The sequence below is a fragment of the Dipodomys ordii genome, unplaced genomic scaffold (genome assembly GCF_000151885.1).
Source record: "Dipodomys ordii isolate 6190 unplaced genomic scaffold, Dord_2.0 Scaffold2, whole genome shotgun sequence".
Taxonomy (NCBI): Eukaryota; Metazoa; Chordata; class Mammalia; order Rodentia; family Heteromyidae; genus Dipodomys; species Dipodomys ordii.
Window position 1 is genome coordinate 11,803,308 of NW_012267218.1, and position 27,984 is coordinate 11,831,291.

At 44.0% G+C, this 27,984-nt stretch overlaps 1 long non-coding RNA gene across 1 annotated transcript; it reads left to right on the forward strand.

Annotated features, from left to right (window-relative positions):
- The first annotated feature begins 1,020 nt into the window (after window positions 1–1,020).
- On the forward strand, window positions 1,021–15,616 carry LOC105985397. The gene is made up of 3 exons (XR_001175056.1): window positions 1,021–1,102; window positions 14,718–14,849; window positions 15,493–15,616. It is a non-coding gene; the product is annotated as an uncharacterized LOC105985397 (long non-coding RNA).
- The last annotated feature ends 12,368 nt before the right edge of the window (window positions 15,617–27,984 follow it).

The window sequence follows — 27,984 nt, forward strand, 5'->3', positions numbered from 1 at the left end:
AAGTACTATAATTACAAAACATGAACGTTCCTATTACCGCAGACTCGTGATGGCAATGAGGCGGGCATTGGGCGAGCCTGAATTGCAGAGGAGGTGGAGCTAAATGGGTCAGAGAACATTTGAAGGAGTTGGGACTTCTTCTGAAAACAAACTCTGTCCAGCTAAAGGAGTAATGTGGACTGGTGGCCTTTGAGAAGCCTCTTTGGGCTGCAGCACGGAGTAGAGCAAGCCAGGAAACAGGGGTTTGGGCGGCCTGACGTGTAACCAGGGTAGAGGTGGTTCATCTGAGCATGCCCAACCTCTACCTGCTGGTGTGGAGCTCACAATAGAGCCTCCAAGGTAAGTGATCTGCCACTGGCCTAGTCCAACTATCTTTCATAGGACACGTTTGCTTTCAGGATCCAACATACATATTCACCCTACCCCTCCTGTGATGTAAAATCTGAAACCAGGCTTTAGCCCATGTCTATCTAAATTCAGATCCTCTGCTCTTACATCCTATGTTGCATGGCCTCTGGAATTCAAAAGTTCTAGTGTTCTCCCTCAATGGTGTGGATGTGGTTTGTACCCCTCAAAGCAGTCCTGTGCTGAAAGCTTGGTCCACTTGGAAAATGTTAAGGTACTGTCTAGAATAACTCAGTCTTGCTACATACAAGAACCAGCCTCCAGTGCTGTGAGACAGAAGAAAGAGAAAGGCAGGCAGATCTAGGACTGCAGAGTGTAAAGGGCTGAGGGGACTCACTGATAGAAGGATGCTCCCCTGGGGAGCAGCAGGACCAGTTGGATGCCCACAATTTGGGTCAGAGAGAGGAATGCATTTATGGATTTGGACAAAAGTGAGTTCATCCTGGCTGGAAAGTACCTGGCTTATTTTAAGCTGATGTCCAAGAGTCAGGCCCCTCCCTGGAGCCAGGATCTAGTTGTAAAGCCCCACATAGCAGCCTAATGGTTTTGCCTATTTATAGAATGCTGGGAAGCTATGCAACAAAACCAACCACAGTTGCTCTGAAGCAATCATGGTGGTTAGGACTCCAGATGGCTGTAGTCCTTATCAAGCTGAGTACGTGGAGGACATAGAACTCTTCAGAGGTGGAGCACAGTGGTAAGCGATGAAGGGATTCCATCCTCAGGGATGGATTGTTACATTACTGCTTGTGGGGTGGGATCAGGTTGTGTGGGACTGAATTAACTCTTGGGAGAGCAGGTTGTTAGCAAGTGAGACCATCCCATGTGCTTGTCCTCTCCTGCATGAGGGCATGTTTCCTGTTTTTCCCTCGTGACAATGTCTGTGCTGTGCTATTTGTACACTCCAGCCACCAGCATCATAAGACAGATAAACTTCCTTATTTTTTTAAGTTTCTTAGCTTTGGGTATCTTGTCATAGCAACACAAAATGGACTAAGACAATAAAGGAGAGATTATGGTAGGTTGGGTGAGATGGGAGACCCTCTTACCATTCTTAGTGCTCTCTGCTCTCTACCATCACTCTGATGCAGAAGAGCAGTTAGTTGTCTTCATCAAGCATTTGCACCTACCAAAAATCTTCTATCTTCATTGCTTTATTATTTCCAGGTATCCTTTTTTTTAATCCTTTCACCTACGATTTAATTTTTCTGTCTAGCAGCTACATCAAGCTCCCATTAGCACCAAAAGCTGTCTACCCACTCAGTTGAGCTTGACTCATGCACCATATGTGCCCTAGTTTATCCACGTGACTCTAGGCACTCACATTTTCCTCAAGGTCCCTCGCGCAGGCCTCTGGGATGCGCGTATCCTGAGTTCCCCTCCTACCACTACCCCCACTCCCTCCCCTGCTCACAGCACTCAGCCTGCTATAATTAAACAAACAGGGTTATTTGTGACATCCTGGTTTACACATCAACAAGTTATTTTCTCTGATTTTGCTATGGATGGATTTGCTCTGCTTACATTAAACAAAAACAGCTCACCAAAAGAGAGAGAGAGAGAGAGAGAAAGAAATGCAGAATAAGCAAGGCAGGGAAAACGCAGCCAGGCAGCTGCTTCTTTCTCCAGGCTTCAAGATAGAGTCTTCCCTTTCTCAACTCCTGACCTCACAAGAACTGAGCCAGGAGCCCCCAGAGCCATGGTGGAAGAACCCCAACACCCTTTCCCCATAAAAAAAGGAAAAGAGGGTAATAACTTGGAATGTGACGATAGAGCTCTAGAAACCCAGAAAGGTCAAGTTGGAAGATTGCAGACTAAGTAGCATCAGAGGGTAGTACGTGTGTACGTGTGGGATTCTCCCAAGTCAATGTGTGCTACGAAGGTCACCCTGACCAGGTCACTGGAGTACTCTCAGAGTGCTTGTGAGTACTGGGGTACTTTGTGAGGTGTGGATCAGCAGGCAGAGCCGTGCAAGGGCTCAGGTAGACCACCTCTGCCATGGCCACATCTTACCTCCACCTCCACACTGGCCTCCATCCAGGCATCCACACTGTAGCCGGCCCAGTTCATGTTAATCCTAGTGAGATACAATCTGTCTTCAGGAGAAGACAGCTGACTGTCTGACCCATTCATCTGTAGCCCATCCTTTCCTCTCTCTTCCCCATTCTCTAGAATGCGAATTTCCCTTAGGACCTTGAAAGTTGTCTTACTTTAACTGACCTCAAAGTGTTAAGATGGCCTGACCCAGGAATTGCTGAGTTACTTCTACGGCTGGTCTTATCACCTTGCATAAATGTCTTAACCTTATGGTTTGATGTTTATGATAGTGCTAAAAGACTTGCGTGAGGGAGGAACCCCTGAGTGCCTCCTGCTGTTGACCACATCTCCTTCCATAAACATCCTGGCCTTGTGGTTTGGTTTGGGCCTCGTGATGGAGGCAAAGGGACTTTCGGTGCTTAAGCCGGGGAGCAAGCAAGCACAGGGACAGGGTAGAAGGAACAGTATCTGTTCTAAACAGGCAATAAGGCCAAGTTAACCCTGTATGGTACTCTTGATCAACCAACGTTTCCAACATGACCAATATGTCTTTGGTTTTCTAAATTACTTTTCTGTGGTCTTAAAGGTGCTAGACAGCGGGGTTACCTTTACATACATCAGGTAATAAGTACATTTTCTATTACAGGTGTTATCTGCTCTCTCATTCTCACTAATTCCTTCCCTTCTCTCTCCACCCACAGATTGCAGAGTTTGCCTTCCTTGATGGCCTGTGTGGCTATGAGCTCCACTGCTGCACTTTCTCACCGTTTTCCCCTGATTCTGTGCCCTCTCCAAGATGTGCATGTGGATACACCTTATGGAAGGGAAAGAATACAGAGTCATCCACAGGCAGAAGGAGCAAAGAGAAGTCTGGATACCAAGCCTTGTGTCTCCCTTTAGCCATCCATTAACCTATCTGTAGGCTTTAATGAAGGAGTGATGGGGTTTCGTTTCTTTGGTTTGCTTTTTAGTCTAGAGACTATTCAGGCTCACTTTAGTGCAGACTGGCCTGGCCCAGGCTGGCCTCAAACTCACAATCCTTCTGTCCCACACACATCCTCTGTGCTACAATGATAGGCACAAACCACTATTTCCACCAAGAATCAGTCTTTTTTTTTTTTTTTTTAGCAAAAAATGGGCTTCAAGTTTCTGCAAAGTAACCTAGGCAACTGTGATCATAACCCACGCCTCAGAGGTATAATCTATAGCAAGCTAGCAGGAAGCCAATACAGTATTGTTCAGCTATGTGATCTCCAAAACTACTGATTTTTTAAGTCAACTAAGAGCAAGCAAGCTTAGAGGGCTTGTTTGGGTTTGTCTTCAGTAACAGGTTTACTATTGGTGTAGATGTCTCACACCCTACTAGTTTTAGCCTAGTTTAGGTATAAGAGGCTTCTAGCCTATTGACAATATGTCTTATGACCAAATCTAGTATAAATTCCATTGCAATCCTGGAAGAGATGAAGGGAAAAAATCTCTGCTGTTCCTTCCTTACACTCCTTCCTGGATTTATCTCTCCTGGACCTCTGCATGCTATGTTGACCATTCTCGGGGCTGGAAGCCCCAGGTTTTGGCTGATGAAGGACTTTACCCAGTGGCAGCATTTATTTTGTTTTCCCGCCCTCGACAATAATGGATGTTATCAGTCTTCTTGTGTTTTGCCTCTTTGATAAGAAAAAAATAGCATTTGTTTTTTGTTTGTTTAATGTATGTTGTCCTAAATGTAAGACCAAATACCATTCCCAATGATTAGTGGCCATGTTATTATTTCTTCTTCTCTGTTAAGTATTCCTTTATTGGAGTATGTCTTTCTTACAGATTTATAAATTTGTATACATTGTTCATTTACATATTTTCTAACTGTTGCAAAAAAAATGTTTCCTTTGGTCCATACTCTTTCTTTTAAGTTATTGAAGATAGGTTTTGGAGTACACATTATTTTTTTTTTAGTTTTAGGTAGAGAAACTTCTTTGAGCTTTTAGTATCCAGATTTAATGCTTAAAAAAGCCTTCTGTTGCTAATTAAAAACCAAACGAGCAGTCTACTGTAATTATTTGTTGTTCTGATTTTACAGTTCCTAAAGTCTTAAACCCTAAACTAGCTGAAATTTATGTATATGTTACAAAATAAGGGTTTAGTGTATTTTTTCCTAAATAATAAACCCCCACATTTTAAATGACATGTCTTTCTTCTACTTTTTTAAAGTAGCTTCTATATAATATCCTGAACCCTAAACTCAATTTATTCCATGAAGTGGTCACTCCTAAAAAAAAAAAAGGATTGTGCTAAGTTTAATTAGTATAACATTTAGTAGGTTTTAATCTCTGAGAGGGCTTTTTAACATTTAGATTTTCTTTTTTTTTAATTTATTTTTTATTTTATTTTATCTAGTTGGGGGGCCTGAACTCTGGGCCTGGGCGCTGTCCCTCAGCTCTTCAGCTCAAGGCTAGCGCTCTACCACTTGAGCCACAACGCCACTTCCGGCTTTTTTCTTTTTGCTTATATGGTGCTGAGGAATTGAACCCAGGGCCTCAGGCATGCAAGGCAGGCGCTCTACCACTGAGCCAACTTCCCAGCCCCAAATTTAGATTTTCTTGTGCATTTACTTTGCAAGATGAAATTTAGTCTTGGCTTTTTAAATCTTGTCGAATTGGTATTAGACTAAATTGATAGTTATAGAGGACAATTGATAACTCTATAATCTTAAGTTCATAGTATATGAACTCTTCATTAATGTCTCAGTCTTCCTGTTTTAGAGTTTTCTTGTGCAGGTTATACATACTTTTATTAATTATTCCTAGATGTTTGAGAATATTTCTCATTATTGTTAAAAGAATGATTTCCAATGTATTTTTCTCATTGGTTATTATTAGAGTACAGGTAAGTTATTCACTTTTATTTGTTCACCTTATCTTTCTGACTTTAGTAATGAATTCTAGGAGTTTTATGTTGATTTCCATGGGTTTTCTAGATACAACATCATATCCATATTATTACTTTGTTTATATTTGAAGAGCCAGATTCTAGCTTTTCTAATGAGGTCTACTTTTTTAAAAAAAAATCTTTAATCTCTATTTTTTAATTTCTTTAATCTCTAAAGGAGTTAAAATTCCTCTCTTAGATTTTCCTTATGTTTATTTTATTCTTTTTTCTGGCTTCTGGAATTAAAGTATTTATTAATATGGTTCACAATGTTATTTTTTGACAAATGAATTTGAAGCTATGAATTTTCCTCTGGATACTGCCCTAGCTGGGTGCCATTGCTTTTATTACACTGTATTCTCATTTTTATCTATTGCCATCATTGGTAGTCAGTGTTGATTTGTTTTGAACTCTGATAGTCAGAAGACTGTTTTTATTACCTCAGTAGTAGGGTTGCTTAGATTGCCTTTGTTATTATTTCCAGTCATAGCCAAAAATGGAGCTTTATCAACTCTTTTATCTTTGTGTGTTTCACTGCTTTACATGCTTTAACACAGTGAACAGGCAAAAGAGCTTAAGACTTTTAATAACAGCTTGGTGAATAGTACTTTTTTCTGGCTTAAAGGAATTTTATTATTGTAAAGGTGATATACAAAGGGGTTACAATTACATAAATCACGTAAAGAGTACATTCTTTTTGAACAATGTCACCCCTTTCCTCACACTCTGTCAGTTTTCCCTCCCATCCACCACCCCCACAAGTTGTATAGTTCATTTTCCACAGTGTCTAATAAGTACCATTGCTGCATTTGTTCACCCTTTGTCCCTCCATTTCTGTGCCTCCCCTTATCTTCCCAAAGAAGTACTCTTTTTAAAATTAACATGGCCCTTTTACCTTTAAAAATAGATTTTTTAAATAAAAAACTTAAAAATATAAAGAATCTATTTAAAGAAATACACAACTGTAACCATAGTAAAACCTAGGTAACAGAAATAAATAAATACAATTTTCTTTCATTTTAACTTCAGTTTTTGGTTGATACATATTAGTCATGCATTTTAATAGGGACAATGTGCTATTTCAGCGTATATACTAACATGCACTGACCAAATCAGTATAATTAGCATTTCCTGGTCATTTATAATTAGCATTTCTTGGTCATTTCCTCCTCCTCCTCCTCCTCCCCCCTCCTCCTCCTCCTCCTCCTCTCATGGGGCTTGAACTCTGGGCCTGGGCCACTGTTCTTGAGCTCTTCAGATCAAGACAAGCTCTTGATCCACAGCACCACTTCCAGTTTTCTGGTGGTTTATTGGAATAAGAGTCGCATGGACTTGCCTGTCCAGGCTGGCTTTGAACCACAATCCTCAGATCTCAGCTTTCTGAGTAGCTAGGATTATAGGCGTAACCCACCAGTGCCCAACTCCTGGTCATTTATTTACATTTTGAGCTTTCATGTTTTTCTCTTCTAGACTTCATAAGATACATATTCAGCCAGGCACTGGTAGCTCACATCTGTAATCCTAGCTACTCAGAAGGCTAAGATCTGAGGATCATGATTTAAAGCCAGCCTGGACAAGAAAGTTTGTGGGACTCTTTTATGTTTCTAGTCCTAGGGCTTGAACTCAGAGTCTGAGCATTGTTCCTGAGCCTCTTGTACTCAAGGGTAGTGCTCTACCACTTGAGCCACAGTGCCACTTCCAACTTTTTCTGAGTAGTTTATTGGAGATAAGAGTCTCGCAGACTGTTGCCCAGCTGGCTTTGAACCATGATCCTCAGTTCTCAGCCTCTTGAGTAGCTAGGATTACAGGTGTGAGCCACAAGTGCCCATCTTCTGTGAGACTCTTATCTCTAGTTAACCACCCAAAATGCCAAAAGTAGAGCTGTGGCTAGGTAGTAGGGGGGGCAAAAGGCCTATATAGATTCTCCTCAACAACTGAGTTATGCTCCAATAAACCCAATGTGAATTGAAAATGTTGTAAGTAAAACTTGCATATATTATACCTAACCTAATGAACATCACAGCTTAGGTAATATACCCTAAGTACACTCACAGCATTTACTATTAGTCTGTAATTGGGTGAAATCACCAGACATATAGATTCTGAGTTCAAGCCCCAGGACTAGCACAATTTTTTTTCCTGGTTAATTAATATCTGATTTAATACTACTACATGTATTTTTTTGTTGGCATTTTCTTATGCAGATGATTCTTGACTTACCATGGCTCATTTTTATAATGTTTTAACTTTACAATGATGACCATGCAATCATTCTATTTCTCACTTTTAGTACATCTTTCAATAAACTATGTGAGGTATTCAAGAACTCAAAAACTCTGTTGTGCAGGCTTTATGTCAGGTGGTCTCACCCAATTACAGACTCATAGTAAGTGTTGTGAGTGTACTTAAGGTAGCTTACCTAAGTTCTGATGTATACTCGGTTAGGTATAGTACATGCAATTTTTACTTACAACATTTTCAATTCACAATGGGCTTATTGGAACATAATTCAATTGTTGAGGAAATATATATAGTTTTTCCTTTTTCTGATCAAACTATTACATCTTTTGGTTATAGTTAGAACTCATGAAGAACATTTGTCTACAATATTTAATCTTTCTCTTTTGCTCCCTCTGGCTATGATTAGTGCATGTGCTCATATTCCTGTTATCTTGTCCTATTGCTTCTTCCACTATTTCTTCTTTAGCTGGATTGACTATTCTATTTTTCCTTTTTAAAAAAATAATTAGTGTTTTGATTGGTTTTATTCTTGCTTCAAGAATTTAAAGAATCATTTTTCTAAACACATTTAGTCAATATTTCTGTATCAGTGTTGAAAATCAACCAGGGCCTACTAGTTGCCCCTGTCAGGAAGTCTAGATTTCCCTATTCTGTTGTACCTTTCTTCTCTCTCCACGCACCCACTCTGCCTACCTATTCCCAAGTTTTGTTTAAACTTTCTGGAATGTAATATGAAATTCTCTTCTAATGGTTCATTGAGCTTCACAGCTGTATTTTCAGTGGTGCTTTGGGCTCAAGCATTACCTATATCTTTCCATACAATTGTCAGTTGCATCTGCTTTTCCAGTCTCCAACTTATTTTTCTAATTGTTGGATCACATCTTCTGGAGAGTCTTTCAAAAAGGATTCAGGCAAAACCAAAAACTTGCTGAGTCTTTGTCCATCTAACAGTAAGTTCTAATGGCATTTCAATCAATTTTTTTTTTTGCCCATGTACAGAGTTCAAGATTTAAAATCTTCTTCAGAGCTTTATGGCACTATGCCTTCCAGAATTGTATAATCATTGCATTTGCAATGTCAGCTGTCCATTTTTCTCCCCTCTGGAATTAAAATATTGAGATTTTTACTGACTTCATTTTTTTTATTGTGAAAATACTGTGCAGAGGGGTTACAGTTACATGGGCAAGATAATGAGTACATTTCTTTTTTTTTTTATGAGTACATTTCTTATCAAGCATTGTAGCCTCCTCCTTTGTTTCCCCTTCCCATCCCTTGCCATCCTCTCCCCGCCCCCCATCCAATCCTCCCCGCCACCCTTTTTTCCTTTTTAAAATGCTTTATTCCTTTATGTTATCAGTATATCTACTGCCAATTCTTCTTACCACTTCCCCTAACTCATTCTTTCATAGTCATCTTTTCTTTCAAGTGTTGTGTCTTTTAACTTCAAACTTTCTAATATCTTCTTTATTTATTGACTTTCTGGATATTCTTGAGACAGAGGTTGGAACTCTCCTAGCTGTAATTTTTGTATTCACTCTCCTCTCACATTTTAATTTTTAGAATTTTGTTCTGCTTTCTGATAGAGTGCTTGTCTCTGTATTCTCGTGTATGTGCTCTTCAGCTATGTATTATATTAATTGATTCTTTTATTTGAAAAGTTATAAACCATAAGAAGCTGTAGAAGATAGTGTAACATACATGTATCCATTACTCAGAAATAACAGTTACATTTTTGTCATATTTAGTTTGGTTTCTTTTTAATAAAACATCAGTAATAAAACTGCTGTTCCTTTTGTTTGCCTTTTTCCTACTTTTGCTTAACTTCTCCAAAGAAATTTCCAATATATACATTTGTATATTTTTCCACTTGGTTTGATTATAATCTAAACTGTCACCATCCTATAGTCTTTCATAGTGTTTTTTGTTTGTTTGTTTGTTTTTCTGTCAGTCATGGAGCTTGAACTCTGGGCCTGGGCACTGTCCCTCAGCTCTTCAACCCAAGGCTAGTGCTCTACCACTTGAGCACCACAATAAACCACCCAGTCTCATGGACTTTCCTGCCCAAGCTGGCTTTGAACCGTGATCCTCAGATCTCAGCCTCCTGAGTAGCTAGGATTATAGGTGTGACCTGCCGGCACCTGGCTCCATAGTGCTGTGGTTTTTTTTGTTTTTGTTTTTTTTTTAAATTTGCCATAAATAGTATCACACTGGAGTTACCTTTCAACTTTTTCCATTCAGCAATATATTCTGTGAAATTGACTTAGGTTGTTGTATATCTAGTTCATTCATTTTTATCTACTGTGTAATAGGCCACTGTAGAAATACTTTCAATGTGTCTGTCTCTCCTTCCCATGGTTGATGGGCGTGTAAATCATCTCTGAGCTGTTTGCTATTCGCAGCTTACTGCAGAGAATACAACATGCATGCGTTTCTGCACGGCAATTTTACTTCAGTAAAAATGACAACGAACCTTTTGAGCAGGCAGCCTGGGAACATGTAACTATTGCATTTTGAAAGGACAGTTATGAATTATGTGTCGTGCAGCCATTTATTCTGATGGTCTGGTATGAGTTTCGACTTTGGCTGCACATTAGAATTGTCTGGGGAGGGTTTTCAAATGCTGCTGTCCAGCAATGCTCCAGATCAGCCAGCCCTAGAATCCCTGAGGCTAGGGTTCAATGTCAGTGTCTTTGACAAAGCTCCTTAGCTCTCAGCACCTTCTGCTCTTGAAATGGAGTGATTTTGCTCGCCTACCTTCTGTCTAGATCTGCATGAACCTTATGGAATCCAGGGGGATCAATTCAGATCAACTGCTTCATTTCACAGTGATCAAAAAATGCACATACCGTTCAAATATATTTTATTATGGAAACTCCTGGAGGACAAAATAACTCTCTGTAGCAAACATGGAACAGAAAATATCTATCAACCTCTTCTTTCTTATAGATCATGAAGACAACTCTTCAGAAGGCAATTTTTGTATATTCAGAAATTGGATTCTAATGGGGTAGTGTATTTCCCGAGGACAATTGGTTGGGAGTAAAATTGTGGGTTTCATGGTTCCAGTGGATTTTTTTAACAGCTTCTGGTGTTGCTAAATTGGCCGCTGGAATTCCCAATGTAAGAGTAAGTTGGCTACTTCTCATGTCCTACCATTTATCTCTTTTCTTCTTTTCTTCATTTCCTTTCTCCTCATTTTCTTTTTTTCTTTTGGCAGCAGTTAGGCTTTGACGTCAGGGCTCTGAGTATGTCAGGTAAGTGCTCTACTACTTGGGCCATTCCTCCACCCATCCCCCCTTCTTTTCTCTTTCCTTGAGTCATTTTTTTTTTCCTGATTGCATCTCATAATTTTAGCCCTGGCTGAGTTTGGACCAGGATCTCCTACCTTCTTCTGAATAGCTAGCCTTACAGATATGTGCCCTGACACCTGCCTTGTTCTTTAAGATAGTCTTACTAATGTTTCACCCAGGTAAGCTTCCAAGTGAAATCCTCCTCTCTCTTATCTTCCAAGTAGCTGGGATTATACACGTGTATCACAGCATCTGGTCAAACTCACCTGCTCTTGTTTTTTTTTTTTAAAGAAAAATAAACTCCTTAGAAAAATTCCAATTGTGTACAAAATATTATGGAGAAAATGAAACCACTGAAAATTCTGTCATCTTCTCTTTGGGGTTGTGAACTGATTAATGCAATGTAGATTCGGGTAGGTGAGTTGAATGACCAATTCTCTACCATGTCCTTCTCCTAAGGTAGAAAGACCAGATGACTGACCTGAAAGTTGCATTATAGCAGATCGTTATATGGGCAAAACACTGGCCAAGGATGGAATCAACCATTCTGTAAGGTCTACTCCTGGATGGCAAGCAGATTCCACTCTCCTCACAGCAAAGTCTCTGCCCAGTACCTGCCTTACCTAGACAACTGGCACACCTGGAAGAGGTCACATCTGCATGCATCCGCTGAGGTCACATCTGGATTCTACTTGGCCACAACTTTCTCCCGCCTGGTCCCACCACCCTTTACCTGGCCACACCTTTCCCACCCGTACTCTAGATAAGACCTAGCCCAGGGCCAGACGTCCTCTTTCCCAGCCGTGTGGAGTGCCGACATGGCCTAGTGCCAGACCGAAGGATGAATAAACCTACCTTTTACCTGAATACCACATGCACGGTGTTGTTCTTAGTTGGCCTCCTCTTTAAAAACCTAACACATGCCGGTATAATAAAGCTTATGTAGCCGGGCATTGGTGGTGCATGCCTGTAATCCTAGCTACTCAGGAGGCTGAGATCTGAGGATCGCGGTTCAAAGCCAGCCCGGGCAGGAGAGACTGTGAGACTCCTATCTCCAATAAACCACCAGAAAACCGGAAGTGGCGCTGTAGCTCAAGTGGTAGAGCGCTTGCCTTGAGCTGAAGAGCTGAGGGACAGAGCCCAGGCCCAGAGTTCAAGCCCCACTACCGACAAAAAAAAAAAAAAGCTTATGTAAAAACCCAAAAGGATAACTGGCCATGTGGGAATTCCTGGAGAGTGGACAGTCAGAAAAGTCACTGTGAAAGTAATCTTAGGTCCCAGGCTCAAACTCCAGAGGTTCCCATATCTGGCTCAGTCAGTTGCCCCCACCATGACAGGGCATGAGTATTCATGAAGGGAAGACCTCAAGGGAAACATTACTAGCATGGGCATGCCGGGAGAACAGACAAAGTGAGTACCCCAGCCCTTCTTAGGGGTCCAGACATGAGCCAGCACCACCCACCAGCAATAGGGAGACACCACAGTTCATGGTTATGTTACTTAGAGCCTGGGGATGCATCTGTTCTTGATCTCACAAACTATGTTCCTGTGCCCCTTGCTTGTGGCCTTTTTGAGGGCTGGAACCTTCTTGGTGCCTTTCTGCATCTCCAGGGGCAGGTAGTTCTCTGGAGCTCCCATTTAGCTAGAGAGCGGACTTCTCAGAAATCTGAAGAACTGCCAGACCCTGGGGGCTCACACCTATAATCTTAGCTACTCAGGAGGCTGAAATCTGAGGATCATAGTTCAAAGCCAGCCCGGGCAGGAAACTGCATGAGACTCTTATCTCCAGTGAACTACCAGAAAACCAGAAATGGAGCTGTGGCTCAAAGTGGTAGAGCACTAGCTTTGAGCAGAAAAACTTAGGCACAGCACCCAGGCCCTGAGTTCAAGCCCCACGAATGATAAAATAAGAGAAGAAAAGAAAAGAAAGCAATCCAAAGAACTCCTTTTTATCTACATAGCCCACTGATCAGTTAGTTTTCTTCTTTTTGTAAAATCATTGCTACACGCAAACTGAAGTAGCTTCAATTAAAGCATCAATCAGAACCAATATGGGTCTCACTGGACACCTCAGTGGGTTACAAAGGCATTGGCGGGTCTTGCTTCTGGTGGCTCTGAGGAAGGAAGCTCTGTTTCCTTTTATTCTTCAGTTTCTAGAAGCTGACAGCCTACATTCTGGGCTGTGGACCCCTCTACTCTGTTCTCTCTTGGAGGTCAGTAGTTGCTTCTCTGTAGCTGTCTTTCTCTTTCTTTCCTGGTCACAACTCTTTCTGACCAATCAAGAAAAGGATTAGATTGGAATCACCTAAATAATACAGGATAAATTCTGTCTCTGAAACTTGTTAATTTTAATCCCATTTGCGAGGTAGCATGTTTGCCAATGCCAGGGATGCAGACGTGGACAGCTTTGTGGAAGGGAGAGGCAATCTTCAGTTTAGCAGCTATCACTTCCTCTTGCTTCATGGGTCCCCACAGATTTCTAGTCTTGTATATATTGGTGGAAGACAGAGATTGACTGACAGAGGGTAAGCACTGCCATATATCTGGAAATCCTTCCGGGGCTGGTCTGTAGCTGTCTTTTGAATGATAGCCTACTTGTTGCCTTTTACCTTGAGACTTGTCAAATAAAAATTATAGATCACTATTTTGGACTAGGCTTCTATACTAGGCCCCTATGGAGAAGACTAAAAATCAAAATGGCGTCACACACGCTAAAGTTTCATACCACCAAACTAAAACTGAGTTATCTGATTTCCTGAGAAATCAGGAGAGATCAGAGCTTGTTTTCCCAACCAGGACAGTTGGGATGATCAAGGTCCCTCTGATTTAATCTTTACCAAGTTAGTAACCTGCATTTACCTGGCATTAACCAAGCAGTGATTTCTCTCCTCTTCTGTCTTCCCTTCCTTGCCTTATAGGTAACTTCAAAATGTTCGCTGTGCATTTTGTTCTCTGCTTGATTTTTTTAGCCCTTTTCTGCATATAAAAACCAATCTATCCGGTGAGACCAACAGAGTACTTCCAGTGTCTGATTCTAGAATCACGAATAAAGCCACTTGACATCTTGAAACGTGGTGAGATTTTGTTCAACAGCTTTTAACCCAAAATTCTGAAAAGTCCCATCTCAGAGACTGGCTACCTTGCTTCAGGTTCTGAGATGGAGGGGGCGGGGGCAGGGGTGGGAATCTTTTGGAAACGTTTGCTTAAACAAATGAGTGTGACCTAATGGCAAAAAGGCACTGTGCGACTCTCTGGGGTTGAAGATACTATCTTTGTAACTCTGATGGACATGGAGGGGGTAGAATGGCAGCCAGCCTTTGCAGAAGTGGTTTGCTTTGTGGCCTCACTCACTCCGTAAGGACGCCCTTCTCAGGCTCTCGCATACCTAGGAGTGACTGCTTGCAATCCCTCGTCTTCACTGCAGCAAAGTTTACAGGCGGGTAGCTACCTGGCTTTCAGTGCTGCCCGGGGTACCCGCAGGGCATGGGAACACCTTACACACAGATAACCCTCAGTGGAATTGGGGATCTGAGCCTGGAGACAGGCTCACCACCAGCAGCCTGGTGACACCCTGGGGTTAGAAAGTCATTTAAATAAGTCTCCCAGCTCTCTCTTGTGTATGTGCGGCTTTCTGGCAACCTGAAATGCTTCCTGTGACTTCTAAACAAATCCCCTGAGGCCGAGCCTGAGGTAGCCCAGCCTTCTACATGCTCGCTCTACCCAGCTTCACAACATAGTAAAAAGATAAATACATCCATCCATCTGCGGATAACTCTCTGCATGTTGGTGTGTGCTGTTTTCTCTCTTTATTTGGTACTGTAGGCTGACTAGTGGCTCCCAAAGACATAAGGCCCTAATCCTGGAACCTGCATGTGTGGTTTGAGATGGCTTTGGAACAACTGAGAGGATGTGATTAAGGATCTTGCGGTGAGAAGATTATACCAGATCTTCCATGTAAGCTGGAGATCTTACTGCCAGGATTGCCAGGGAGGCTCGGGGAGGTCTGACGGCCATGAAAGAGAAGGCAAAAAGATGTCCAGGACTCAGAAACGCTGTCTCAGGGTCTGGAGCTTTGACGTGTCAAGTACTTTGAGCTGAAGGGTGTTGGGAAGGTCACACTTAGCAGACTCAAAGCTAAGGTCTCTCTGGCCTTCTCCTACCCTCCTGTCCTCCACTTCTTAGTTTTCCTTTAAAGTGAGCCATAGACACTTCTTGTCACCAAAGCTAGACAAACTAGAATTAATACCCCTTTCCCAATCCCTACTCCTCTCTGTCTAGAAGCTGACTATGAAGAAGATCTATGGCCTATTTTGCCCAATAATAGGTTGTAAGACCCTTCCTGGTTTCAGACAAGTTATGGTCCATATTCTGGAGGGAGAAATTCTACAACAGAGAGGCAGAGAAGAAGCTCAGTAGACAGGCCTGGCTAAGCTTCCTCATGGTTTATTATGATTACATCATTCTCTTTTTATCCATTTACATTTCCACACAGCTGTCTCTGCTTCATTGAACCTACGCACCAATATGGATTCTGCCCATGTAACCCAATACTATGATTAAATAGTTTATGCTTTTCTTTTGTTAACCTGTCTTATAGGAATGTTGACTGTGACCCTGATGATGGGAAAGAAAAATATTGCATCTTCCCACCGCTATAGGAGTGACCGTGGTCACAAGCCAAGGAATGCTAGGAGCTCCCAGTAGCTGAAAAGTGAAGAATCTTCTAGAGCCTAGGGGATTTGGGATTCACCCTCCTAACTGGAGCTTGTCCTAGCTAACACTTGATTTTAGATCAAGGGTATTGGTTCTGGACACTGCATACAGAATTGTCAGAGAATAAATCTCTGTGTTTTAAGCATCAAATTTGTGGTGATTTGTTACAGCAAAATACATTTGGGGGTAACGCTGAGAAATAAAAATACAGGATATTCATTCAACGAATACTTATGAGAGGACAGGGATGTTAAACCAGGGAGTGGACGGGAGAGGGCTGTGGGCGCTCACAGTTCCTACCCCTACCACATGGTCCATACTTTCCTGCAAATAAATGGTGTACTTTGTATCAGACTCCAAAGGAGTCCATGCTCTCCAAAAGCTAAGAATCCTTGTTGAGAGCCAGTGATTCACATCTGAAATCCAGCTACTCAGGATGCTGAGATCTGAGAATCATGGTTCAAGGCCAGCCAAGGCAGGAAAGTCTATGAGGCTCTTATCTCCAGTAAACCACCAGAAAACTGAAAGTGGCACTTTTGCTCAAGTGGTAGAGTGCTAACCTTGAGCTGAAGACAGCACCCAGGTCCAGAGTTCAGGCCCCACGACCACCACTTAAAAAAAAAAAAAAAAGAATCCTTGGTGTTACTATTGATGGCTGAAGTTTCTTTCTTGGCAGAATATATCTCTTGGATAAAACTTTATATACAACATTGAAAAAGCAAAAATTGAAATAGCAACATTGAAAAGCAAAAAGTGAACAGCCTGAAGCAAAGGTTCATCCTTCATTTCTCTTGGAAAAATAGACCAAATATTTATTTGTTTGCTTATTTATTTATTGGTGCTGGTCTTGGGGCTTGAACTCAGGTCCTGAGCATTGTCTCTGAGCCATTTATGCTCAAGACTAGCACTCTCCCACTTAGGCCACAGCTGCACTTTAGGCTTTTGGGTAGCTAATTGGATAAAGGAGTCTCATGGACTTTTCCTGCTCCTGTTGGCTCTGAATCATCATCCTCAGATCTCAGCCTCCTGAGTAGCTAGGTTTACAGGCGTGAGCACCAGGGCCCAGCTGAAATAATAATTTCAACATTGAATCTTCTTGCTTAAACTTAGAGATCATTTATTCACACAAATATTTACACACCCTTGGTGTGTGCGAGATACTGTTCTTACGGTACAACCCCTAAAGTCCTGCTGTCAAGAGCAGGCATTCTTGTTAAGGAGATGGAGGAAAAGCAGATCAATGTTTGACAAGCCAGGTCGCCCTGAGAGGGAGGCTGTGAGGATGGAGGGGAGGAAGGCCTGGGTGGGGGCAGGGCACTTCTTGCTCTCTTGACAGAATGGTTAGAGGAGATGTCCCTCTCAAGGTGACCTGTGGGCAGAGACCCAAAGGAGGTGAAAGAAAGCCGTAAAAGTTCCCAGGGGAAGAGAGCTCTGGGCAGAAGGAAAAGCCAGCGGAAAGGCCTGGAGAGAAAGAAGCAAGTGTGGCTACCAGAGGCCAACCAGGAGGGGAACTGGTTAAGACAAAGTAATTGGGCCCATTTAGCTGGTAAAGAGATATCGCCATGATCAACCAGGACACCTGGGCAACTAGTCCTACTAAGAGAACTTTTTGCCCTAGGGATGTGACATCCATTAGGAGAAGAAAAATGCGTTTTGTGTTTTGTGTTTTGTTGAGTTGTATAGAATTTTTGTTAGAGAAGGAACACACACACACACACACACACACACATATGCTGGATTAGAGCAATCCAGACAACAAAACTGGGAGTGTTTAGGTCAGTGTGAAGAAATATTGGATTGGTTCCAATAGAAGATGTGGGTTAGGGTTTGGTGGATGTTGTGTTGATTTTTTTTTCCTTTTTTTTGGGGGGGAGGGATCTTTTTAATATTTTGTAACTGAGCTTCTGAACTGTGTTTTCAACTCTCCTGCTAATCACCGACACACCGGTGATAAGGACCTGTTATATTGAGGAGGATAGGTAGGCACAGGCCCCTGAGTGGAACCAGGGAAGTGACCAGAGAACGCCACGGGAAGACGAGGCTGCTGTGCCAGTGAATCTGCTTCCAAAGGAATCTGAAAGATGCTGCTCCCTGGAGGGCCGGGGCCAGGGGAAATGAGATTTCTAAGGCCCTGGTCCCTGAAATGCTGTTAGGATGCTGTGCCCAGCAATTTGAAGGCAATAAAACTCTGATTCAATTCTACAAATGGAGACAACTGAGAGGCAGTGAAGGGTGGTAATAGAGACACTGTGCTGGGAGCAGAATCCTGGTCCCTCTTTTTACTGTATACACATAGGAGAGTCACTGTTCCTCCAGCCTCCCTGTTGGAAGCAGGGATTCCATCCTGTAGCTGCAGTTTGTTAAGATGAGATCTTATTAGAAGATTAGAGTCGGTCCTAAATCCAAGGGCTAGTATCCTTATGAAAGAGGAGGAGATAAAGATACAGAGACATAGACACACACAAGGCAGACAGCCACATGACCTTAGTAGCAGAGGATGGAGACAGAGCCATGCAGCCAAGTGTGTTAGTCAGTTTGCTGTTGCTATGACAAACTACCTGAGAAAAACAACTTAATAAAAGGCATAAGCCAGGCACCAGTGGCTGTAATCCTAGCTACTCAGGAGGCTGAGATTTGAGGATCACAAGGTCTGAGCCAGTCTGGCAGAAAGGTCTCCATGAGACTCTGATATCCAATTAGCCACCAAAAACTGGAAGTGGAGCTGTGGCTTGAGCAAAAGAACTTAGGGACAGCACCTAGGACCTGAGTTCAAGCCCCATTTCTCTCTCTCTCTCTCTCTCTCTCTCTCTCTCTCTCACACACACACACACACACATGGCTGAATTTGGCCCATAGCTTCAAAGATTTCTGTCTACAGTCACGTGGCCTTGTTGTTTTGAGCCTGTGTCTACACAGCCTATCACGGTGGAGCTTGTGGTTGAGGATGCTGGCTGGAAAGCAAAGGGAAAACGGCAAGTGTCTGGCGATTGATCTAGGTAGGTACCATGCTATCTCACTGACTATAACTGTTAAGCAAGCCCGACATCTGACAGACAAACCTCTCCACTTTGCGTCAGCTCTTCCTGGTCACTGGATTGTTTGGTTTTCTTTCCATACAGGACTTTCCCTTGGCTCAGCTTACTTGCTTGTCTGGTGCTGTGCTATGTGGACCATGCCTTCAGCCCTCTTTGGGGCACAGGTAGGTTTTCCCTCCCCAAGGCTATTTATATTCCTGCTGTTTGAGAAAAGGCAGGCTAAAGGACTACCAAAAGAATAAGGAGGGGGTTGGAGGCATGGCTCAGGCAGTACATCTCCAGCCAATGAGGGAAGGCAAGACCTAAGTCTGAGACCTCATCTCTGACTTAAAAAGAGAAGAAAACAACAGCCCTCTACCACAGCACTGGCATTCTCTTCAGAAGTGCAGCCCTAAACCCTTCCCTGTGTAAAGATGTCAATGGCTGGATTACGCAGTACTGTATTGAAGCTCAAGGCCAAGGGATAAAAGTTGATAGTTCCAGGCCTTTCTTTATCTGAAAATTGAACATTTTATTCCCTATGGGTTTTTTGCTTGCTTGTTTTAGTGCTGGGCCTAGAGCTTGAACTCAAGGCCTAGACACTGTCTCTGGGTTTTATTGCTCAAAGCAATATCACTTGAACCATTGCTTCACTTCTAGCTTTTTAGTAGTTCATTGGAAAATAGAAAATAAGAGTCTCACAAACTTTCATGCCCAGGATGGCTTCAAACTGTGATCCTTGGGACTTCAGCTTATTGAGTAGCTAGGACCAGCACCTAGCTCCCTGTGGATTTTTATTCATCTATGTGGGTTGATGCTTTACAGCCTTTTTTTTTTTTTAACCTAAACAAACTCATGATTTAATTTTTTTTTTTTGGCCAGTTGTGGGGCCTAAACTCTGGGCCTGGCCACTGTCCCTGAGGTCTTCAGCTCAAGGTTAGCACTGTATCACTTGAGCCACAGTGCCACTTCCAGCTCTTTTCTGTTATGTGGTGCTGAGGAATCGAACCCAGGGCCTCATGCCTGTGAGGCAAACACTCTACCACTGAGCCACCTTCCTAGCCCCTCCTAATTTCATTTAAAGCCAAGTATAGTATGGTAAATAATGAACCTCCCAAAATGTCCACATTTAATATTACATTAAATTATCCTTTATCCTGACTCGTTTCTTGGTACCCCTCCTAGAGTGAGCTAGAGCTCACTCTACTTTCTGCCCTGGTTTCTGGGTGAATACTTGTAGGTATTTTCTCTACTGATAGTCTGGGAAGGAAGCTGGGCAAAAGTCCAAACTTTATTGGTGGAAGAAAAAACAAGATTAGTGTTGTCTAAGGTAACAAAAGAGAAAGTCACCCCCTTACCTGTGAACCTCCCCTGCTCCAAGTGATTCCCAGCACTGCCAATTGCTTTCTCCAAGTGAGGAAGAATAAACTAATTTTATACCTATTCAGTCCAATAAAGCTCATTGTCCTACCTTTACCTCCCGCGATAAGAGGCAGGTGCAGTTCATTTTCCATTGCTAAGCAACCATAAAAACAGTGCCCGGCCTCCGTGCCCAGCCTCCTGGGTAGATGAGGTTCCCTGTCTAAAGTTCTTGTTTGTGTTTTGGAGTCCAGGGTGATTGCAGCTCTACATTAGTGTTCATTAAGATGGTGTATGGCTGGCTTAACTCCAATCTGCCACTCTGGGCTTTGAATGCACTGTCCTCCTAGGGAAAGAAATATTTGGCCATCAAACCCCTGGGCTGATTTCCTCACCTCCTTTCTCACCGATGGGCTGGGAAACTATGGTCATCATCCACCGAGAGAACAAGAGCCCTGTTGAAGGTTCTGGAAGAGGTGGAGAGGAAGGCAGGGAGCCCCTGAGTTGGCTTCCTGCCACTTGGTGCAGAAAGTAGGCCAGTAGTGCAGAAGTCTGGTCTGTGAAATGAGCTCTTGCTATTTATTCCCTGGGGCAGAGAGCACGACCCCATTTTCCTGGGGCTGGTTCAAAGTTTGGAGAGAGAGCGAGAGCTTCTGAGCCTCTTTGCGTGGTTTCAGGGCCCAGCGAGAGAGACACTGCCCACGGATGTGGTTAGCTCCTGCCTGGCTCAGGGATGGGTCAAACAGTGGCCTCAGTGTAATGGTCCCGAGTCTCAGCCAGCTTGAAAGAGTGTCCTGGGATGCTAGCTCCCAGGGTGTTGACTCACTCCGTGCAAGAGAGCGCCCAGGGCCTTATGTAATCTGCCCTTTATCCTCAGCTCTGAAAACAAACCCAGAAAACAGCTTAAAGCGATTAATAAGGCGCTCGCTCTCCTTTCAGACCTCATTCCAAAGCACCCTTCCACCCTCGCTCAGCACTTTTCCCAGGGAGAGTGGCTCCTGGCAGTCCCGCCTGCCATCCTTCCACCTCTGCTGCTGCTGCTGCTGCTGCTGCTGCTGCTGAGAATTTCTTAGGGCCATCCCAGAAAACAAGCCTGCTTGCGCCCCCTAGTGTACAAGGATCCCATCACCACTACAAGTTGCACCTGGGATAGACCAGGCCAGGCCAGGCCAAGCTAGTAAGATTGGAGAAAAAATATCTGAGTGATTGGGCATGAAAGTCTAATTCCATGAGCTCTGGGTTAGATAACAGAAAGCCACCCTTAGATTCCCAAATGAGGGCGTGAAATCACTCTTCTTGAGTTCTCGGCTCTATTTTCTCTGAAGCAAGAGGCTCTTTGTGCCCTTCTAACTGAAGATCGAGCAGTGAAAGTACCCTGAGCTGATTGAGAGGTTAGCCAACGGCCCTGTGTGTGGCTGATACGTGCCCAAGCACAACCACTGAAAAGCCAGGTATTGAAAATCCAGTTATTTGTTTTTAAAATGTGTACTCATCTCTCTGCGGTACCAAGACACCCAAGGGCCACAGCAACCATCAAATATCAAAGAAAGCTAAGCAGCTCTGAAAAGCAAATTCATGGTAGCCTGGTAATTCTGCACTTGCTTCTTTTTCTCTGAAAAAGCAGGCAAGAGAGAGTTTAGGTAAATGTAAAAAAAAAAAAAAGTGATCTGTTGTCAGGAGAAGCCAAGGAGGTTCATAGTGGTATGATGTAGGTATCAGAATCATGGGAACTTGTGAAGAATTAACAACCACCGAAAGAGAATGACTAGGAAGTTTGCCTATTGACAAGCTTTGGTCCTCAACCAAATTAGCCATTTAAACCATCTTACTGATGACTGTGTTGATTCAAGAGTCAGCCCAAGGCTAGGAAGTAGGTTTCATATTCTGTACCAACTCTGGTCGACTGAGGAGCCTGGTGCATTATATGGAGAATCTTCCTGAAGGATTAGTTTGAGGAAAAGCATCATTATTGATTAGTAATGTCTGTCATGAGCACAGCACGGAAGAGCACTGGCATACATGCTGTCTAGGCAAAGGGATATGAGAGTGTATCCTAGATGAGAAAGCAAAGCCATTGTGCCCTGCTGTGGTGCTACTGACATTCATGTATTCGGGGACTGAACTGATGATGTGATTTTTCTTTTTCCAACTTCCTAACTTTTGTAAGGTCTGAGCAACTTGCTTTTCCCAACTGCCTGTTCTTGAGTTGGAACAGCCTCACAGCTCACAGGATGGCTGAAGAAGAAGGTGGAGATTGAGAATGCAGGTGGCTCTCACCATGGTGAGCTGGCAGGGCCATGGCTAGGAGAAAGAGGGAGTAGAGAAGAAGAGCAGTGGGGAAAGGGGCGCATGCCACCAAGGCTCTCGGTTTAGTCTCTAGTAATTCCACCACTGAGAACAGGCAGAGATCAGGGGCATTGCCTGCACACCACAATCTCACCAGAAATGGAAGAAGGGAAAAGCAGTCCCATTTCTCTGACCCTGGAGCCTTCATGCAGCCATGGAGTGGGAGGAGGAGGCTCTGAGGATCTGGTTTGGCTTGAAGTTGGTTTCATGTCCAGAACGCTGTCACAGGTTGCCCCACAGCACCAGTGTCTTCATGTGTACTTTGCACCTTTCTGCTTCTCTTCTCTGCCACTGTCCCTGCTCTAGCCCAAGTCCCCTCTCCCATAGGACATGGAGAGATACCCAGGCCTCCTAAGGTTCCCTGAGCTCTGGTCTACCTGCCCAGGAGTCCCCTACCTGAGCAAGACAATCACATGCTCTTTCTTAACACCTGAGACTCCATCATCACAATCTCCTTTTCTCCTAGGGCTTCCCCCTTTTCTCCTAAATCCTGCCCAAAGAGCCACACCTCTCCTGCCACCCCAACTTTCTCCACCTCACTTCCCTTGGCTCTTGTTCTAGCCATACTAGCACCATTCCATGCCAGCTCTTCCCTCCTGAATCTTCCTCTCCACCTACTGCTAACGGCACTCTTCAGCTTAAGGGCCACCTCATAAGAGAACTTACATAGTAACTTCAACTCGCCTTGGGGCACACCTATTCCTACTATAACTCATCTGTGAATCATTATGTTCAAAATAATTTATAAATTTATTTGTATAGCAGTGCATTCCTAGCTAGCCTGGAAGGCTGGAGAAAGAAGAGATGAACCTTTCTTATTTCATATTGTCTCAAACATTTGAACACAGCTCTGGCCCATTTCCTGGAATGGAGTAGAGGTTTCACATTTACTGAATAAATTAATAGTTGGAGAGAGAGAAAGACAGATGATGGATGGTGAATGGATGAGTAGAAGGGGCTGACAGAGAGTCAGGCTGATTTCCAGAAGAGAGAAGACCTGTGGATTTGTTGTCACCAGGGAGAGAGGGAAGGAGAGGGGAAGGCTTGGTGAACCACAGCAGAAGGGCGGAGAACCACCCTGATTCAGGATCTCGGCGTGATTTCTCAGTTTAACCTTTCCAAGACTGCCAGAATTCCATTTCCTCAAGGAACCATTTTAAGAAAGTAAAATCCAAATGAGAACCAGGTACATCAGGAAGAAGTCAACCAGTGAACATCCATTCGGGTTGCTGGGAAAGGCGTATAAAAATAGGTCGCACTCCTGTGCTTTGGTAGCTGCTTTGAGCCATGCTAGCCTGCTGCAGCCAAACAGTATGCTGATTTGCCACGAGACTGGTTAAAATCAGAGAAAGCAGACCAGGCTAGCAGTTTCATAAGCCTAATTTTTTTTTCTTTTAAATCAGTCATGGCGCTTGAATTCAGGGCCTGGGCAGTGTCCTTGAGCTTTTTCACTCAAGGCTAGTGCTCTACCACTTTGAGCCACAGCGCCACTTCCAGTTTTTGATGGTTCATTGGCGATAAGAATCTCATGGCCTTTCCTGGCCAGCCTGGCTTTGAACCACAGGCCTCAGATCTCAGCCTTCTGAGTAGCTAGCATTACAGACACAAGCCACTTGCAGCAGGCCTAATTTATTTGTATCTATATCTATATATACACACGTATATACATATATGTATGTGTGTGTATATACATACATATACATACATATACAAGGCAAACACTCTACCACTGAGCCACCTTCCCAGCCCATATGCATACATATAGATATAGATGCCAGACTTCAAAGACTTCTACCCACTAATTGATCAGGTAAATTACTACCTCACGAATCAGTTGCAACACGAGGGAAAATGGAACAGAATACTGGTTTTGGCATTTGGGGCCTATGTTGCCAGCAACTTCAGTGGATACTGGGTCAGGGAAAGGGACTCGAGTGACTCAGCAGCAGGGGAGTCTAATGGGGTTCAGGTCCAATGGGGAAAGGTCCAAGATTTCAGTCACGACAACCACAGCTTCCCTGGCTGAGCCTGGGCCTCTTCTCCCCAGCGGAGCACCGTGTGCCTTGGTTTCGAGTTTGATGGCACCAGGGAAGCAGGCTCCGCTCTGTGCTCAAGGCCCACACAGAGGTGGGCTGATGGTGGACGAGGAATCATCTGACACTCACTTTCTGCAGAGAAGAGCTTGCAGGGGGCTGGGGCGGGGGAGGACATGCCCAGTCCACATTTCCGTAGCTCCCTGCAAGTCCCTGCCCCACACCACCCTCCTCAGGCCTAGACGGGGTGCAGTGACCCCAGGGAGCACATCTGTCTCATTGCAGCTATGCACCACAGCCTAACACACTGCCCGGGCCTTGGACGCTGATGAGGAAGATATACATAAAGAGGACTTCGTGCCTGTGGATATGGGTTAAATTCCAATCCAGAACTTTCTAAGCACAACAAATACCTAGTGATTGAATGGGTTGTCTGTGAAGAAACCAGTAAAGCCCAGCATCTCCATGCTACAAATTCTCCTTCCTGCTGGGCAGCAACAAAGCCTTTGGCAGTGGGAGACAGTATTACCTGGGTGGGACTCACTGGGTTCCCAGACTGATGGTAATCTTGGCTCCACTATTTATGAGCATGACATTTCAAGGCAATCTTATCTCCATTCTTATACTGTAAAATGGGATCTCTCTCTCTCTCTCTCTCTCTCTCTCTCTCTCTCTGTTGTTGATCATGGAGCTTGAATTCGGGGCCTGGGTGCTGCCCCTGAGCTCTTTCACTCAAGACTAGTGTTCTTCCACTTGGAGCCATAGCGCCACTTCCAGTTTTCTGGTGGTTCATTGGAGATAAGAGTTTCATGGACTTTCCTGCCTGGGGTTGGTTTTGAACTGTGATCTTCCAATCTCAGCCTCCTGATTAGCTAGGATTACAGGTGTGAGCCACCAACATCCAACTAAAATGGGATGTGCATCCAGTTTGGTTCACTACCCTCCCCTCTCCCCGAAAAAGAGCAGCCCAAGACAATGGTATGAGTACAGATGGTTTAGGCTGGAAGGGATCCCAGGAAGTAGGAAGAAAGTAGCCCTGAAAGTGAGGCAGAGAAGGAATGAAACCCATAAAGGTGGGCGCTGCTAAGCCCTGCCAGCCAAGTGGGCCTATCGGGGTGACCTAGAAGAGCGGCCCAGAGCATCTCCAATTCCATCTCAACCTCTACCATCATCACGTCTACCACCACATCCCCTCCATCTCCATCCATCAAGGCAAACTCTCCTGCTCTTCCAGGCTGGGCCAGAAGACACTGGAGGACAGCAGCTGGGCTCAGAGGTGGGCAGAGGGGGTGTGCTCTAAGCACCCTCTTCAGATATTTCCATGGACATAGACTAGAGTGGGGGCTGGGGGAGGGGAGGGGAAACCCCTAGGAAACGCCACAGCCATTCTCACAAGATAGATTTTGAATTAATACGTAAGGACTGGATGAAGTCACATTCTACAACATTTACTATTTCAGCACCTGACAATATGGGGACAGATGTTGCCACTTAGCCATTTCTATTCATTCTGTGTTTTCTCTATTAATAGATATTAAATGATATAATTTGTTACTGTCTATTCATTTGGGGGTACATCTGTCACTTTCAGGTTCGTGTACTTGCTTGGAGGATTCAGTGACCTGGAGAAGGTGGAAATAATTCTGGCGTTGGCCTACAGACATCTCTGAGCACTTTGGAACCTTCATCGGGTTTTGAGTGAAGACTTTGCCTTTCATTCTGCCTGACATGTAACCTGATCATTGTCTGGCTTGAACTAACTGTTTTAATGCAGGAAGAATGAGATGGTGTCAGAAAGACTGACAATCCCAGATTGTCCTCAAATGGTGGCTCAACTGGAGGAATTCACAAAAGTCAAGGGCCAAAAGTGATGCAGACATTCCCCATGGCTTGAGCTGAAACTCGACACCAGGATGCAAAAGGAGCAGACTGAGCTGGGCCAGCTTGAGTCTCTGCCTGAAGACAGGCCCACGGCAGAATGGCAGGTGGGCCGTGAGCCGCATGCAGCAGGGACTTCTTATTCCCTTGCTAGACCAGGCCCCAGAGGGTGAATCTTCAGCCTTGACCTGGAAATGTTCACTAAAGGAAATTTCTTCCTCACCCTAAATAGAGTTGGCCTTAGAGAAAGAAGACACACAGGCTGACTCCTAGCCGCAGCTCCCTTGGCATGGCTCTGCCGGATTCCAGATTCCCAACAGACAGCTCCCTTCCTGGGAGGGGGCAGTGATGTGGGCTCATGTTCCTCCCCACAGCTATTTCCTCTCTACCATCCCCCACCTAGGCATGGACACGCCACTGAACGCCATTCTGAAGACCTGAAGAGATGCTCTCGTTTCGTGTATCTGACTTTAGGTCTGGAGAGAGGAGGGCCAGAAGCCAGCATCTTTTGCTTTCCCCCCTGTAGTATTAGGGTACACAGCCCCCCACCCCCTCAGTGACCAGAACAAATGTGCGTGTCTCAAACTGGCACAGGGCAGCCTATGAAAGAGCTTGAAAAATACCTTGGCTAGTTTCCTGTCAATGCCAATACATTCAAGAAGGAGAAGGCGGCCCCTGGGGTGGCTAGGTCAGGTCTAGCATTCAAATATTTAGTGGCTGGCTAATTACTGTAATAATTAATTTCCATTGCTTAATCTAGTAATCAGGCATGTCGTTTTACACATGGGAAAATGTTGGTCCCTGTAGATGTGCGTGTGTGTGTGTGTGTGTGTGTGTGTAAAATGCAGAGTGGCAGTTGGTATTTGGTTAAGATGTGGAGATCCGTTCATAGACTAAGTCAGAGGTCTTTTAGGGCTGAAAATGGGGCTCAGGGATAGAGTACATGCTTAGCATGCCCAAAGCTGTGGGTTCAATCCCCAACACCAAAAATATTTTTGATAGGATGGTTTTAGTTTGGTTTGTAGTCTAGGGCTTGGGAGGAAAGAAGTAAATAAAAAACAAAAAGGAAGCAGTCCTTGCCAGCACCGCTGGTTCACGCCTGTAATCCCAGCTACTCAGGAGGCTGAGATCTGAGAGGATCAAAGTTCAAAGCCAGCCCAGCCAGGAAAGTCTGTGAAACCCTTATCTCCAACTAACCAGCAAAAAACTGAAAGTGTAACTATGGCTTAGGTGGTAAAGTGTTAGCCTTGAACATACAAATCTCAGGAACAGTGCTCAAGCCCTTAGTTCAAGCTTCAGGATCAGCTCACGTACACATGTGCACACACACACACACACAAACACACACACACACGCACACACGCACGCACGCACTCTAGACCTCAGTAGCCACATTTCAATTCTTCATGGCCACATGTGACTAGCAGTTCTGGGGTCATCCAGAAATGGAGGACATGGGACAGAGTCACCTTTGTAAAGCCATCACGTGAACAGAGGTGACAACAACACTGCCATCAAGGAAATAGACAATGTTGGCTTGCGTACCATTGTATGAAAGGAAAAACCTAAATAACCCTCTCATTTCGTTTGCTCTTAGCTGACTTTTAAAAATGACCAATTTCAGAGGTCATAGAGCTGGACCATATATTATTCATCTGTCACTAGCCTTGCTGTAGATAATACCTTTGGCCTAGGGGTCATGCTGGTCACGGTTGCCTAGGTTACCTGTCAGACACTTGATAGGCA